General features: G+C 42.8%; 1 protein-coding gene across 1 annotated transcript in view; it reads left to right on the forward strand.

Annotated features, from left to right (window-relative positions):
• The window catches only part of RAPGEF6 (Rap guanine nucleotide exchange factor 6), a 235841-nt gene that overhangs the window by 153022 nt on the left and 70601 nt on the right, over positions 1–12218 (forward strand). The window lies entirely within an intron of this gene.

Here is a 12218-nt window from a genome sequence, read left to right on the forward strand (position 1 = left end):
CTAGGCTTGACCGTTGGGGAACACCACTAGTTACCCCTCTCCATTCTGAAAATTTACCATTTATTACTCCCCTTTGTTCCCTGTCTTTTAACCAGTTCTCAATCCATGAAAGGATCTTCCCTCTTATCCAATGACAACTTAATTTACGTACGAACCTTTGGTGAGGGACCTTGTCAAAGGCTTTCTGGAAATCTAAGTACACTATGTCCACTGGATCCCCCTTGTCCTCATTCAAAGAACTCTAATACATTAGTAAAACATGATTTCCCTTTACAGAAACCATGCTGACATTTGCCCAACAATTTATGTTCTTCTATGTGTCTGACAATTTTATTCTTTAGTATTGTTTCAGTTAATTTGCCCGGTACCGACATTGGACTTACTGGTCTGTAATTGCAGGGATCCCCTCTAGAGCCCTTTTTAAATATTGGCGTTACGTTAGCTATCTTCCAGTCATTGGGTACATAAGCTGTTTTAAAAGACAGGTTACAAACCATAGTTAATAGTTCCGCAATTTCACATTTGAGTTCTTTCAGAACTCTTGGGTGAATGCCATCTGGTCCCAGTGACTTGTTACTGTTAAGCTTATCAATTAATTCCAAAACCTCCTCTAGTCACAGATTGAAGTGTCACAATTCCTTAGATTTGTCACCTACAAAGGATGGCTCAGGTTTGGGAATCTCCCTAACATCCTTAGTTGTGAAGACTGAAGCAAAGAATTCATTTAGTTTCTCCGCAATGCCTTTATCATCTTTAAGTGCTCCTTTTGTATCTCGATCATCCAGAGGTCCCACTGGTTGTTTATCAGGCTTCCTGCTTCTGATGTACTTAAAAAACATTTTGTTATTACCTTTTGAGTTTTTTGGGTAGGTGTTCTTCAAACTCCTTTTTGGCTTTTCTTATTACATTTTTACACTTAATTTGGCAGTGCTTATGCTCCTTTCTATTTACCTCACTAGGATTTGACTTCCACTTTTTAAAAGATGCCTTTTTGTCTCTCACTGCTTCTTTTATATGGTTGTTAAGCCACGCTGGCTCTTTTTTAGTTTTTTTACTGTGGTTTTTTTAAAATTTGGAGTAGCTATTTGGAGTAGTTACATAGTTATGCAAAGATGGTAACCAATTTAAGAGTTTAAGTTAGGGAGTTCTAAGGGTTTCTTTTAAAAACAATAAAAACAAAATGTGAAGATACTGTATTGGTTGAGCGAGTGTGAAGAAAACAATTTATTTTAACAAACTTGTACTCTGAAAATATTAGGTAAAATAATATTGGGCTTTGGAAATCAGTTTATTTTCTTGTGAATACTAATTTTTTTCCATGTGTAGTAGAGGTAACATTTTAAGTTCAGCAACAAAACTAACATCAGCGAAAGAAGAGTAGTGTTTTGAACACAAAAAGTTTGATTAAGATGAACTAAGCTTGAAATTAAATATTTGAATTTATGGAACCTTGAACTGGTTTATAGAATCTTTTTCATTTCTTTCCGATGGTTGGTGTGATGCTAATGACAGAAGGAGAGGTCAGGAGAGGAAAGGAAGGGGAGATTGAGAACAGTGGAAAGTTTTGTTACCTCTTTTGCAAGTTTTGTTAACATGGTTTAGATTTCTACATGCTATAGTGTTGAAAAGGAGTTTTGCTCATCCCGGCTATTTCTGTCTCCAGGATGTTAAACAGGAAAAGAACACTCCCCTGTTGAATTCTAGATGAGCAGAAAATTATTGCTGTCTAATGCCATATAGTCAGAGAAATTCTCATAAACCCTTAATTGATTTCACAAACAATTGAAAATAAGTAATTTAAGACTTTTTTCCCATCATTGCTAGAACAACGGATGTAGACAGAGCTTTCAAACTGACTGTCCATGGTGTTGTGCCTATGTCTACAACATCAAATGAATGACCACAGCTGACTGTTCTCATTTTATATGTATACATTGTTTCATAGTAGCAATAAGACCCACCGGATGGTGAACTTTCAGCCAGATATTTTCTTTCTCTTGTGGATAAAACTCAGTGTTTCATTTCTTGTAATGCTTCCCTAGCAAAGAGATAAGCAGAGCTGTGTGAAATAATCACATTTAATCTAAAACCTAACCCATTTGATCCTCCAAGAGAACAGATACGGCTCAACTAATTTCCAATACCTGTGGAAAAAACTGCAGGGTACAGTTCACAAGCAGCTTTCCATTTGTGCAGGGAAGAGTTCACACAGCCAGAGGGTAGTTCATTCAAACACCTTGACTTCGTTAAAAAAGTTTGGGGTTATTAATTACTTTTGCTGTAATTTCAGACTTCACTATTGTAGTTTTGTTTAATCAGTGCAGTGAACAGGACATGAAAACAAAACTTGCGATATTATATGAATGCCTCCTAGAGTATTAGAATCTCTCTCTCTAGATAAAGAGATAGGGTTAGATCTGGAGCAGAACACTGCACTTGAGGAGGTAGGCATTGTTTATGGTACTTCCCCCTTCCCCAATCTGCCCCAAATTCTGGGAACTGCTAGATGTTGAACTGGCCCAAGTTTGTCTTCTCAGGGCTGCACTTACACACACTGGCAGGTAATAGCCCTCAAGGAGCTGATCTGCCAACAAGGATTACTGGAGCACTTCGTGCTCCAACTCTGCCTGTTCCTATCCCTGACACACACCTTGCCTGTGCCCAGCCCACCCTGGAGCAATCCCTACACTACAGGAATCATCAGCTACCCTCTTTGGGTAACTTTAAGCGCTTGTCTTCACTACCGGGGAGATCGATGCTGCTGCAATCAATGCAGTGGGTGTCGATTTAGTGGATCTAGCGAAGACCCTCTAAATCGACAGCAGAGCGCCCTCTTGTCAACTCCGGTACTCCACCTCTCCAAGACGAGTAATGTAAGTTGATGGGAGAGTGCCCCCTGTGGACACAACGCAGTGAAGACATCGTGGTAAATCGACCTAAGCTACGTCGATTCCAGCTATGTTATTCACATAGCTGGAATAGAATAGTGTAACTTAGGTCGACTTACCCTAGTAGTGAAGACAAGCCTTAAGTCTGTTTAGAGCTGCTGAAGCAGCACAAAGGGAGCTTAAGAAGAGTCAAGGAGCTGGCCCTTTGAATATATCGCTATTCATGAATCTATAAGTTCTGACTTGCTTCAAGTGCTACAGAAACTGTGTTGGTCAACAGATTGCAGCATGCTGTTTTTAAGATCAAGAAAATACATAGATTAATTTAATTCAAAACTATTAATTGAAATGTATTTATTTTGCATGAAGTGGCAGTTTTTAAATTTTATCTTAAAACTTACCTTGCACCTATTTCTGTAAGTGCACTGGAGTACTTTTTGCAAAATTTTGCAGTTTAGATAGAAACAGGGGTAGTTAAATAGTCACATATAATGACTTCCTCAAGGACACCGAACTGATCCCTATCATCTTTGAGGAAAAGGGTCTTGTTCCTAGTTTAATAAGGTTTTTATGTATCAATTGTAAGATCTTGCACTGCCTTTGTAAGCTGCCACACTATTATTGATTGTCAAATCTTGATTTACCTTCTTGCTATCCGTTTAGTTTTGCCATTCTCCTTCTTGTTTTTCTTTGCGTCTTCATCTCTTCCATTCAGCACTTTCGGTGCTGGCTGTCAGAGCTGTTATGCAGCAGTGCTCCCAATCAGTGTTGTGATTCTAACATTACAGTGAGTTGGGCCATAAGAGCTTTGACCGTACCTTGAAAGTTAATTCCTAAGAAAATGACCCAGTCTACTCCTGGGGGAATCCTGCACCACTGTGTGCATGCAGAATTCATGTTCCCCGCAGATTTCTTTGCTTCCCTGCAGAAAAATGACTTCTGATGGGGAAGCAAAGGGAAGCTGCAAGAGCAATCATGCGCCCGTCCCCAGCAGCCTGGTCCCATCGTTTCGGGTGCCCAGTGCAGCTGTCTAAGAGATAAATCACCATGGTGGGGCTGGGGATGCCCCGGCTGGTGGCTCGTACCCTGCACCAGGCTCAGCTGATAGTCCTGGCTGGGCTGGGGGGTAGGGGAGGACAGGACTACTTCTTCCCCTGCAAGGAGCATCTGGGGTTGGGTCATACCAACCCCCAGAAACCTCCCCTGGCTTCAGGAAGCTCTGCACCACTTCCATTGCCCCCCACTTCCTGCCCCCCATCGCTCCTCAGCTGCAGAGGGAGAGGTCACTATACAGGAGCTGATCCCCTGTCCGCCCAACCCCCATGCATCCAGAACCCCACCGTTCCCAGAACCCCCACCCCACCGAGCTCTCCACACTTGAACCCTCACCCCGCTGAGCTTCACCCCCTTTCACCCAAACCCTGCTGCTGAACCCCACTCCCTGCACTTGGATCCCCCCGCCAAGCCCTACCATTCCTGCATCTGGATCCCTACCCCTTCACCCAGAGCATCCTCTGAGCCCCACCCAGTCAAATCCCAACGTGCCCCCCCTCCTGCACCTGGACCACCCCCCCCACACTCCACTGAGTCCCAACCAGACCCCTGCCCTCTCCAAGCCCCACTCCCCCAATACCTGATGCCCTGCACCCCGACCCCCACTTTCCGGAGCTGCCCGCACCCAGATTGCCCCACACCTGGATCCCCACACACTAAGTCCCTCCACACTTGGATCCTGCTGGGCTGAGCCTGCCTGTCCCACACCTGGATTGGGGGCTAGGGCTGGGCATGTGTGTGAGAGACTGTCCCTCTCACTTGCTATCTTGGTGCACCTGAGACAGAGGGACAGGGCCCTGGGATGTTTCAGGCTTAGTCCTGGCTCTTGCCCTGTGTCAGGGTTGGGTGCAGCCTTGCCGCCAAGTTCGTGTCCAGGGGGAGGGCTGCAGGATGATCTCCCACCTCTATGCAGTCAATGGCCTCTGCTCCTCACTGCCATGCTGGAGCCTCCACATTTATTTACTGACAAAATATGCAGAATTTTATAATATTGTGCTTAGAATTTTAAAGTTTTTGACGCAAAATTCCTTCAGGAGTACCAGTCAGTGTGTATGAAGTGCCTTTCACTGAGAACTTCTGTGTGGCGTTCCAGTGTGAAAGAAAATGTGTAGTGTGAATTTCTTCCTATAGTGACACCACAAGGTGGGAAAATATGAGAGAAGAACTGTTCTTTAGAAGTCCAGTTAAATCTCATCTGAAGCTACAAATGCTGAAATGCATTATTCATTATCAAATGGTTATTTCATAATGCCACTACAGAACAGAGTGAAGGTTACTTGGGTGCCTCAGCTATACATTTCTATATCTTACGAGCCTTTTTCTGGATTTCAGTTATGTGTAATGTTACTCTGAATTTCTTGGATTTGTAAGGCTTGGTTCTAGAATAATTAAAACATTAATGTAATGTTTTTTACCCTTTAAGTTACTGATCTTAATTTAGCCTCCCCTTAAAAAAACCATCAGGTACTTATAATGTTACATTGCTGTGATTTTACTCTCCATAGTTTATAATTTCTTAATAGTTAAAATATTATAGCATTTTACCCTGGTTCTTGAGGACCACAAGATCACAGCTTTGATGTAATACTTCCCTTCTTGCCATGGATACTGTCAGCATTTCAGAGAATACAGCTGGTTGTTAACTTGTTCTATCTATGTTGCTTTCTCATTGCCTGCTGAGTTGACATACCTCTTGTTTTCATTTAAACTTTAAATATCTCTGCTGTGTAATGATAGTGACTGAAGATGTGTTCTTTCCTCTTTGGCAAATTGAGAGACTGAAATGCAGCAATCATGATGTGCTAACAATTTTTAGACAGCTGAAACTTTGGTCCTAAATAGCTCTACATGCCTCTGAAATATATTTTGTTTTAATAATATTAGGGTTCCTTTGTAACTTAAATGCTTTATAAGAGTTAAAAGTTCCAAAAGTTTATTGGAACATACCGATGTTGTCAGTATGTTTTTAAGAAGATTCAAGTCTGCGTTTTAAAAAGAAATCAGGCTAAAAGGAGGGCACGCCATTCTGTAGCACTATTGTGAATTAAGGAGATTGTCTGAAAGGCCATTTCTTCATTCCTCTTAGACTATTTCCCTGGAATAGGCTAGCTTCTGTAAAAAAACAAAAACAAAATAAATACGTCTCCAACTAATTTATGTGCAGTTTGGACGTGGAGGCTGTTCTTATCATTGATCTAGTGTTGGTTAATAATTAATGTTCATCCACAATGGTAAACAAGGTGACAACTGCTGACCTTTTCGTAATTGACATGTGCTTAGAATTGTTGCTCTTATGGTAGTTCTACTTAATATGAAATGAAATGTTAAATCATTCATAGAGTAGATTAAGTTGCTATTTTTATTTTGGTGCTGGTTTGTGAGACTGATGCATTTTATTCTCTTAAGGAGTAAATATTAGTCTGTTTAAAGTACTAAACAGTTTAGCTCTTAAGAGTCTTTCAGATCTACAACATAGGTCAATCCGGAGGGCATAGCTTTTTGCAAATGCAGTTGTGTCACCTCGTTGTTTGTACATTTTGTATATAAATGTGTGTAATTACAGGGTTGTGTTTGTATTATGTAAAATTGAAAACTGAAAACTAAAGTTGGCTGTCTGTGAGAACTAGACTTTGACCTTCCAGACATGTGTAATGCCCATTGTTTTACTCAAGCTTTTTTATTTTTTGCCTTAGGTAAACGCTAGTTTATTAATAGGGTTCCCTGCACCTTCTCATACTGCAGGGCCTTGTTTGTGTAATGATTTTGTGGAGATGAGTCAGTGATTGCATTCTGCTGGTTATTAAGGGATGGTGGCCTCTCTATGTATCAGAAATTAAATAATTGCGTATTTATCATGTAAATGTGCTCACAGACTATGCGACCGGCACACGTTCTGTTCATTGAAAAATAAATGAATTTATGGATTTAACCGTTCATCAAGGAATTTTGAAGTTGACAGTGTTAGTAATAATGGATAGTAGAAACAGCTGTGGTATTATTCTTGGCAGCAGGAACAGCTGTTTCTACAGATAGCTCAATGTGTGCTGTCCAAAGCCCTCAGGTTTTCTCCCATCACTATGTAACCTGTGAACACTTTGTGGGTCATCTGTAGGTGGTCCTTGGGACACAGTTTAAGACCCATCTATTATTTCTTAGGTAATTATTTGTTTACGGGCATAGTAGACTAGGGCATAATAAAAGAAAGTTCACTTTTACCCTTGGGGAATGACCTCACCGCACATTAAGTGGTGGGGGCTGTTGTCTGGCTTGTAGACAAACATGTCACCCTAGAGAGCCAGAGTGACTTGTTGTGGCAGTTTCAGACTGGGTCTGCGTGGACTGTCATTATATCCGGATTGCTCAGAGGTCTGGGAGGTGGTGATTGCTTCTTGTCCCTGCCCCTTATGCATTCCTGAAGCGGCTGGATGCAATCTAGCACTTCTTCCTTTTGCCTGTAGAAAGAAGGGTTGCATGTCTTTTATTGGCTGATTGTCACCTAAATCAGAAAAAAACAGAACCAAACAAACAACCCTCCTCCCCTTATTCTGCATATATGCTTAAGCTTTAGTATTTTAGCTTGAGCTTGTCAAACTGGGAAGTGAGGTCCACAATCTGTGTTGCTCTGATTGAAAAACACAATAAAAATTCAGGCTAATTAGCTGTAGAAAGGCTAGAAATCATTGAATAAGGTGCTGTGCTGCTCAGACTCTCTCCAAACACAGTTTGCACTTGGGCTTAATTCCAAAGCAGTTAATGCAGGGGTGGGAAAACTATGTCCGGGGAGCCGCATCCGGCCCTTCAAGTGTTTTAATCTGGCCCTTGAGCTCCTGCCAGGGAGCAGGGTCTGGGGCTTGCCCTGCTCGGGCGCTCCAGCTGGGGAGCAGGAGCTGGGCTTGCCCCACTCTGCACATGCTGTGTTGCCGCATGGCTCACAGAAGCAGTGGCATCTTCCCCCTTTGACTCCTACGTGTAGGGGCAGCAAGGGGGCTCTGCACACTGCCTCTGCCCCAAGGGCCTCCCCCGCAGCTCCCATTGGCTTGGAACCACAGCCAGTGGGAGCTGCAGGGACAGTGCCTGTGGGCAGGGCAGTGTTTAGAGCCTCCTGGCTGCCCCTCTGTGTAGGAGCTGGAGAGGAGGCATGCCGCGGCTGCTGGGAGCTGCTTGAGTTAAGCGCCGCCCAGAGCCTGCACTCCTGAACCCCTCCTGCCCTCCAAACCCCTTGGTCCTAGCCCAGAGCGTCCTCCTGCTCCGCCAGCCCCTCATCTCGAGCCCCACCCCAGATCCCGCACCCCCAGCCTGAGCCCTCCTCCTCTCTCCCCCCTGCACCCCAACCCTCTGCCCGAGCCCCGTCTTGCACCATGAACTCCTTATTTTTGGCCCTACCCCAGAGACTTCACCCCCATCCGGAGCATATAAAAGTCTTAATGTTTATTAGGGCTGTTAATTAATCGCAGTTAACTCACGTAATTAACTAAAAAAAAGTAATTGTGATTTAAAAATTAATCTTGATTAATCGCACTGTTAAAGAACGGAATACCAATTGAAATTTATTAAATATTTTGGATGTTTTTCTACATTTTCATATATATTGTATTCTGTTGTAATTGAAATCATAGTGTATATTATTTTTATTACAAATATTTGCACTGTAAAAATGATAAACAAAAGAAATAGTATTTTTCAATTCACCTCATACCTGTACTGTAGTGCAATCTGTTTGTTGTGAAAGTACAACTTACAAATGTAAATTTTGTTTGTTTGTTACATAATCACTCAAAAACAAAACAATGTAAAACTTCAGAGCCTACACTCAGTCCTACTTCTTGTTCAGCCAGTTGCTAAGACAAACAAGTTTGTTTATATTTACAGATAAGGCTGCCCGCTTCTCGTCACCAGAAAGTGAGAACAAGCATTTGCATGACACTTTAGTAGTCTGCATTGCAAGTTATTTACATGTCAGATATGCTAAACATTTGTATGCCACCTCATGCTTCGGCCACCATTCCAGAGGACATGCTTCCATGCTGATGACACATAGTTCTAGGTTTGTAAGTCAACTTTCATGATAAAGAGATTGCACTACAGAACTTGTATTAGGTGAATTGAAAAATACTATTTCTTTTGTTTGTTTACAGGGCAAATACTTGTAATCAAAAATAAATATAAAGTGAGCACTGTACACTTTGTATTCTGTGTTGTAATTGAAATCAATATAATTTAATATGTAGAAAACATCCCAAAATATTTAAATAAATGGTAATCCATTATTGTTTAACAGTGCAATTAATTGCACGCACATTTTGTAATCGCTTGACGGCCCTAATAAAAATATTAATTAAGAGGTTAGCATTTAATGCAATACATTGATATTGCTCACCACAATGCTTTGTTCTAGGAATGAGAAGATAAAATTGTAACTGATTGTGATTTAATCAATCAAAATTATTCCTTGTAATGTAAATCAATGTTCAGTCTTCCAAAACACAAAAAGGTGCTAGGTCATAAGGCAGAATGTACCTTTGTTACCCCAAATGCTCAGATGTTCGTGCAGTGTCTTCAGATGTGGCTCACTTCTGTCTATTTCCCAAACAGGGACAGACTAGCTAAACTGCTATCACTGCGCAGGGCAGTGATAGCAGTTTACACTCCCTGGACTGAAGGAAAGACCCATCCTGTGTCCAAGCACGTGTTCTTTTTGTGCACCTGCCACTGACGCTTACTCTAATGATGGATGCCTCCTTAATAGGCTGGGGAGTTCAAGATTCAAGGCAAGTGGTCTTCCACAGAAGTGACCCTCTATATCAATCTATGGGAGCTAAGGGCTGTCAAGAATGCCTGTGCAGACTTTTTGCCTTTCATCAAAAACACGTACATGAAGGTCATGACAGACAATGTGATCTGTATGTTTTACATAAATCACTCGGGGTGCCAGATCTCCCTCCCTCTGTACCAAAGCACTCAAACTTTGAAATTGGCGCATCGGTTACAACGTGCTTATCTCAGCTGTCTGTCTACCAGGAACACTGAACGTGACATCCGACAGTCTCAGTCGGAACTTTTCTCACAACCACGAATGGGAACTGAATTCAGAGGTGTTTCAAGACATATTTGCCCTTTGGGGAACCCTGATTACAGGTCTCTTCTACTTACTGAAATAAGAAATGCCCTTGTTACTGCTCCAGGGCCAGCCTGGGGAAACGTTTGCTGGGAGATGCCCTCATCCTCCCATGTGACAAAGACCTTTTGTATGCCTTTTCCCTGTTTCCTCTTCTATCCAAGGTCCTGTTGAAAATTCAATGAGAGAAAGCCAGAGTTATTCTGATTGCCCCCTACTGGCCAAGGCATGTCTGGTTTCCTTACCTGACAGAGATGGCAATATGTCCTCTAGTTCCTCTTTGGCCCATTGCCCACCTGCTCTCTCAAAGCGACAGGCTGATCCTTCACCCCAACCTGCGGGTCCTCCGCCTTCAGGCGTGGCTCCTTCTTGGTTCCAAGACTTAGAGGCAGAATGTCCTGATGAGGTAAAAGATGTGTTGCTGCATAGCCAAAAGTCGACCACTTGACATACTTGCCTACAAAAACAGGAAGGATTCCAAGTTTGGTGTCATTCTAAGTACATAGCTCCAACCTTGTCTTCCCTCCCTCTGATTTTAGACTACATTTTAGACCTCAAGCGGTAAGAACCCTCTCTCATCTCCCTTAAGGTACATCTTGTGGCCATAATGGCTTTCCACTGTCAGGTAGACGGCTACTCAGTGTTAGCTCACCTGCTGACACGTGGATTCCTTATCACCATTGGGAATCTCTTCCCGCATGTGAGAACACCCACTCCAGTCTGGGATCTTAACCAAGTTCTCAGGGCTTTGGTTAGACCTCCCTTTGAGCCCATGTCAACTTCCTCTCTTTTACACCTGTCCATGAAGACACCATTTCTAATTGCCATCACCTCAGCTAGACACATAGGAGAAATAGTGGCCCTGATGGCACACCCAGGATACACAGTCTTTTTTTAAAGACAAAATAACTTTGAGGCTGCATCTCAAGTTTCTCTATAAAGTTACCTCCACTTTCCATATGAATCAACAGATCCATCTTCCTGTTTTTTCCCAAAACCACAAAGTGACAATGGAAGCAATTCTGGATATGGTAGCTGTTAGAAGAGCACTAGCATTCTACTTGGACAGGACTAAGGAGTTCAGGAAGTCCTCTAAACTCTTCCTTTTGTTCAGGGAAAAATCCAGAGGCCCCGTGATATCAGCTCAAAGACAATCCAAATGGGTCTCGGGTTGCATTAACCTCTGTTATCAAGGACATAACCTGCTGCCTTAGTCCGGGGTCTGTACGCACTCCATGAGGTCAGTTTCTATCTCAGTTGCATTCCTGTCTTAGCAATCTGCTGTAGAAAAAGCGTGTGGCCCCTTTAAAGGCTAGAGAGCCAAAGCGACTTGCTGCGGCAGCTTCAGACCTGACCCATTTCTCCAATCCCCACTTGTGTCCAGAAGAGAGGCAGGATTATTTAGTTCCACTCAGTGCGAGAAAAGTCCTCTTTTGCCTATACCAGGTGGAGCAGCACCTACCCTCCCACCCATTGTGGTAGCTAAATACCAGCTTTTGTCATGATCCGCTGTGTTATGCTAATTGCGCCTTGCTTGGGGGTCTGTGAAGGACTTTTTCCCTCCCTGCCAGATAGGCCAAGATGGTGGTTTTTTTCACCTTCCCCATATCAGATTGGGGGCTTATTTGGGGGTAAACATGAAAAGGTGCTTAGGCTATGGTGTTGCAATTCATTATGTAGGTGTGCTGCAGATGTCCAGTGCAGGTGCTCTGTAGGGAAGGGAAACCGTGATCAGATGAAATGCATTGGTAAAGGACTTAAAGGATGTGTTCTTTAAAAGAGCAAAAATGAGGGATTTGTGGCTCCTGTGAATGGTATGGCAGGAAGCCAACCCCCTCCTTTATAGCCCCCCTTCAGGGATGGGGAGTGGCTAGGTCCCAGTGGTAGGTTGGCTGGGGACCACAATGGCTCACCCCCTCTTCCCCCAGTATATGTACAATGATTATGGAATTATCTTACTTTTATTTGCCAGGTACTCCCAGACATTTAGGACTAAAGTTGCGACCTAACTAAACCATTTCCAGTGTCTCGTGCTTTTCTTCTGGCATAGTCAAACAATTGAAATTAAACTCTGCTGTCCAAAGTTGAGCTTGTGTAATAACTATACTTCGTAGCACTTTATCTTCCAACTACACTGTATGATCTTTCAATGGTTCCCCAGC

This window comes from Mauremys mutica, chromosome 8, assembly GCF_020497125.1.
Source record: "Mauremys mutica isolate MM-2020 ecotype Southern chromosome 8, ASM2049712v1, whole genome shotgun sequence".
In the NCBI taxonomy this organism is placed as follows: domain Eukaryota; kingdom Metazoa; phylum Chordata; order Testudines; family Geoemydidae; genus Mauremys; species Mauremys mutica.